Below are 5,807 nucleotides of genomic sequence, written 5' to 3'. Positions count from 1 at the left end.
TTCTTCCGAGCACACTAATGACTATTAGTGTATTTTCTATCACAACTATAACAAAGCCCTTTTTCTCCTTTTTCCTCCAATTATTGTGGTGTCAATGATGTAGGTTGTGGAAGGATAGGAACAAGAACACATCCATCTTCAAGTTGTGAGTGGTAGACTTCCTTGGTGCCATAATTTTACTTTCAACTTTTCTCGCTACCCTGAATACCTTCTCCAATGAATCAGGTTCCCAAAGACAAACCTCATGTTGAATGTTATCCTTCAAATTCCCTATGAGTACATCAATCATATGCTCCTCTGGAATATTAGTTATCCTGATATTCAATTTTTAGAAGTCCTCAATGTACTTTGCCATAGAACCCTTTTGTTTGAGATTTATCAATTGGATAAAGAAGGTATTTCTATTTGTATCCTCATAATGTGATATCATTTCCTCTGTAAAAATTTACCAAGTGACAAGGGGTTTATGAGAACAAATACATCCATACCATATAAACTAATTGGGTTCTAAATATGAATATGCGCAATGCATACCTTTTGTGTCTATTGCACATCACGGAGATCAAAATATTGCTCCATCTGTAGTATCCATATTACCGAATCCATGCCATCAAGCTTCTGTTAGTCTCCTATACCAATAGGGTTTCATTTTTCATGATTGACAGTGGAAGTGCCAAAAATGTTCATCTTTGATGATACAAAGGTTCCATATTTTGTGAAAGAAATAGACAGTTAAAAAATGTAAAGAGGGTATGCCTTAAAAGAATAATCAAAAGGCAAGAAATTGAATTGGTCAGAAAAAATAATTAAAATGAACCCCAAAGAAAGACCAGGAAAGTGGCCAACCAAAATGCCACTGCTATCTTGATGGATGGCCCAACAGTTCAAGCTGGGCGATGCCATGTTTTAAATTGCCTGTTTTAGACTAGAGAATGAATACCTGTTCAAACAATTCAAGCTTGACAGATGAGTAGCTAGATAGAGAAAGGAAGGAGCCCAATTGCTTAATCTGGGCCCTTGGAAGATATAAGGGTAGATTTAGATAGGAGGGCAGCAAAAAGAAAAGAGGATTATCAGGGTTTGGAAGGCTAAGTTCACCCATCCAAAAGAAGAAAAAATGTTAGGTCTATTAGGCAGGGTAGGCAGTTGGAGGTTGCAGAGGCAAGGTCTAACCACTCGATATGATTGAAAATCTTATGTTATTTCACCAATAGGAGAAGGGCAAGGACAATGGTCCATATGGCAAACTATCAAACCATCTCTAACTTCCCTCATTCCCTTCAAAATGTTTCTTACAACATCCCCTTGAGGACTTTAGGATCTGCCTAAACAGTCCTCCTTCCATTTCTCCCTTGACAAAGCCAAGACAAGTTGTGACCTTCTTCTTCAAAAAGAAGCCACATTTCTTGTGTAAAGCCCTCACTTCATACTTCATCTATCTCTGCTTTCCCACTTCACCTCACATACCCATATTAACTTCTAACCCTATTATATAGCTCCCTAGTACATCCCCACCCCTATTTCTTACAAAAAATATAGAAAATTCCCAAAAATATATTAAATATTCCCCCCCCTTAGCATTATAGCTAAGTAACATTGTCATGGGAGACATTAGTCCATCTGGGACTATAGTCAACCCTTCTGCGTCCTTACCCCGGAATTAATCTAACCCCTGGTTAAGATTAATAGCCTATACCTAAACCCCCATTCACCTAAACCCTTGCAAAAATTGCCCCCTCAAGTTAAAACCCAATGTTTTTAATGGTAAAATGTTTAAATACTTTTTATTAAACCTTGTATCGCATTAACCTCTGTTAAATTCAAAACCCCAAAACCCACCCGAACTAAGGTTTTGAACCCGCGGCATAAAATATCATTTAAATAATGGGTGGGTCCCGCTCCAAGACTTGCACGCCAAGACCCAGGTCCCCGCCAGCCGTTGATCTCCCAACGCGCCCGATCCAACAGTGGGCGAGTGATATGGGCTGCCAATATGCCGACCTTTAATGTCCAGGGGATGGGCGGTTTTGCCGCCATACCCCCGCCACGTGTCGGTAGTTCGGGGTGTTCGGAGGCCTCCCCCCCGAAACCGCTTCTCCCCAAAGGCGGTGTGGGGAAACCAGAAACCGCCTCCCGCAAACCGGCCACCCCCATTACGTCAGCGCCCTCGTCACTGTGACGTCACGCCCGGGCCCCCGCCACTATCCCACGTCGCCCGCCACGCTATCCTGACGCCCCCGCATTGTGCCACCGTGTCCCGCCATGCTGTCATCCCAGTTAGCATCCACGTCACCCATCCGTACCCGGGGCCCGCTGATGACGTCATGCTGAAGTCATCGCGGGAAAGCGCCAAAAGCGCATATGCGCCAAATTTGTTGTTAAAAAGGCCGAAAGTGACCGTTTTTTGTCATTTTCGCTATACAAACGTAGCTGCACTGTTCTGTTGGTCACCTCCAACTACCTCTAGATTCCAAAATTCGCTACTTCAAACACCGCCACCCGCAAATTCAATGACAGTCTTCATCCTCCAATCAATTCAACCACCCTCGGTGTTGGCTAATCTAGGTATTTGCCAAATTCAACCCGTTTGTCCGTGTTCTTCCCATTCTCTGCAAATTTTTCCACTGAATTACCTAAAAACTCCTAAATTAATGGTGTTGTCGTGTAAATGTTGGCCTAAAACAATCTAAAGCACCCCTTGTTTAAGATAGTCGCGCACCATACATAATTTCACTGTCACAGAATCGTTTTCGGGCTTGAATTTTCGACATACTCTCACACCTGCCCGGCATTGTTCCCTTTTGCCGTGTTTTGATTCAAGCTCTCATTATACTAAGCTACAATCCTGTTTCTCCTCTGCAATTACCCTCACTGTCTCTAAATGCTGAGAGTTCACCAGAAGAAAACAGAGCTCAAATCAAACTCTTCAAGTTGTTCTTCTCAAAATAGCAACTTTGGCTCCAGCTACACTCATTCTACCACTCCTCTTCAAATCCTCATAAGCTATCATCCTCAGCCTGTTATACTAAAAAACTGCATTCTAAAGATAACACCTGAAAGTTCGCCAATGGCTACACCATCGGCTCTCAGTGTCACTCCTATGAATCCACCAAACAAGGAGCTTGAAGCCATGCCTCTTGCTGATAGAGATTACCTTATCCAAGATCTTGTTGGTGACAGAAACCACTTACAGACCTTCTGCAATTGAGAAACAACTATCTGAGCAACAATGACACATATGGTATATGGGAGTCCAATCTGCCTTATTATTTCCTCCCATCTAACAATATCTTTCCAGATCTCATCCGCTTATGTGCTGAGAACTATGATCCAACTCAGAGAACTGTTAAGTCTCCATCTGGGAGCATACTTTTTCACATTAATCCTGAATCCATCAACCAAATGCTCAATTTCAAGCAGACTCAATTGTTGTTTCCCTTCTCCATGAACTATTTTCTGGATGCAGGCACCAAACTCTCTAGTGCTGACATTGAAAAGGTCACCAAGACATTCATGAGGGCAGACCGCCAGCCTACAGGGCCACCTCCTTTCTTATATCCATTTCAATGAGGTAGGCCAGCTCCTTGTTGATATGATCTCCTATGTACTGGGCTTCAAAACCAGTGAGCACATTGATGAGACAGTGTTGGTATTATTAGCTGCATATAGTCGAGGCCAACCCCCTGCTTACAAGTATAACTTTGCCAAGTTTATAGCCAATAAAATACATGACCAGCTTCTGAAAGTGGATAGGGAGGGAGTATTTAAGTATTCATCATATACTTACCACTTATTCATGTATTATCAGTCTGAAATCTTCCAATGCCCCATCAAGAAATTGGATTCTAGGGGTGAAAAGAGGTCTGTCATCTTCTGGTCATCAGTTTTCCACCAAGTTCAAGACTCTCCATATTCTTACCTCTTAATGAGATCCCCTCCTCCCAGACTGTCATTTTAGATTCAGAAAACTTTGTAGTTGTCCAACAGTTATAAAATAGGTGATTGGTACCTATATCAAAACCATACAGTCATCAGTATGTATGGCTGTGAGCTCTGTCCTTACAGGCTCCCAATGTATGTATCGATGAGATTGTTCGCCTTGGAATACTAGAGGCAACTCATTAGTTCTGACCTCACCCACTTTCATAGTGCCAAAAAGAAAGCCCACCTTAAATTTAAAGACCATCTGGGCCCCTTCATCATGAACAAGAAAGAAGGTTGGCAAGAGGCTGATCAAATTCTCAGAGATAAATATAAACTAAAGAGGAGCTTCTGGTGGGTCCATTATGACCCAGAAGGCTTCATTAGTGCTAGAAGTGTCAAATATAGGCTGCTAGGTTATGATCACTATAAATATCCACAAATTGAGTAGTATTCCAATCAAGATGAATGGTTGCAAGGCACATTAGTTGAGGAATTAACTCAAGAGAAAATAATGGAGAAAATTGTCAAGGATTTAGAAAAAAACTCTATTGACTTGGATTCTGTGCAGCAGGTAACTTTCAAACAGCCACATCAAATTGGAGAAGGTACATCCACTACTGCATCCGCACCAGCCACCCAGGGGCTATCTACATCAGCAACAGGTACAGAAAAGGGCAAGGGGATCATGGGTGCAGAAAAATAAGTGGTCACAAAGCAGCCTGCTTCTTCAATTGGTCAGCAGCAAGAAAAGACTCCGCCACAACGAACAGATGCACCAACAGTGCCTGCCTTGCAGACTCCTCTACATGAGGGAAGAGGCAAAAAACAAGACCGAAAGGAGTCCACACCTGCTAGTGGATCCACTCAGCAACCCAAATCAAAAAGGAAAAAGGTTGACTCTCCAGTTATAGAAGAAATCAGTGAAGAAATCCTTGGAAGTCCAAGGAAAGATAAAGAAGATAGCCAGCAAACAGCCACAAGCTCTTTTCAACAAGAGCAAGAAAGACAGCATGGCATGGAGGTGTCCTCCTCCACTCAGTAAAGCAAGAAGCCATCTAGCACCAAGGCCACCTTCAAAGAAATTAAGGCACAAAATGAGCTGCTAAGAGTGCAGCTATATGACCAATTTCTCAAGGCAACACCTACCAAACAAGAAAGGCTAATGGCAGCATATGACACCAAAGAGGAAAAGATGATCCTCAGCCACTTTAAATCCAAAATACAACAGCCTCACTCAGCTGCAGATTATGTTAGAACAAAGTTGGAGGTCATGGCAAAAGACATTCACCCCATGGATCAGATAGAAATGCATAAGCAGACAGGGGAAATGGTCTATGCCACATTAGTAGACAGGGCCACAATGGCCCATGAATTAAAAGAATCTCTGAAGAACACCAACACCCAGCTTGATTTAGAAAGAATGTCCTCCATAGCTAAAGACAACAGAATCAAAACATTGGAGGGCATTATTGTGGACTTAGGACATGATCCTAAGGATCCTAAGGGTGTGAGGGACCTTATGAAAAAGAAGGATGATGACATTGCTGCATTGAAGAAGAGATTGAGATTGCTTCCTACTGAGCACCCTCAAACAGGAGAATTACAGAAAGAAAAGGAAGCTGAGGATCAATTGGATCTAATGATGAAACTGAACCAAAGAGTAATTGATCTGGAAGGGGAGGTGGAGAAAGCACTGCAAGACAAACAGGAGAATCAACCTCCCAACCTCCTCAAACTGCCCCAACTACTGCAGCAACTACAGAGGCAGTAGTGACCACTCCAACGGCTACAACAACTACAGATGCTGCAGCGGCAACAACAACAGCTCTTGAGGCTAGCATAAGCCTGGATGATTTGAGCAAAGTTATCAAAGAGCTTGAGCT

The sequence above is a fragment of the Pinus tabuliformis genome, chromosome 3_2 (genome assembly GCF_031772625.1).
Source record: "Pinus tabuliformis cultivar Carrire ecotype Pingquan chromosome 3_2, CPIR1, whole genome shotgun sequence".
Classification (NCBI taxonomy): Eukaryota; Viridiplantae; Streptophyta; class Pinopsida; order Pinales; family Pinaceae; genus Pinus; species Pinus tabuliformis.
This window is presented reverse-complemented; position numbering follows the sequence as displayed.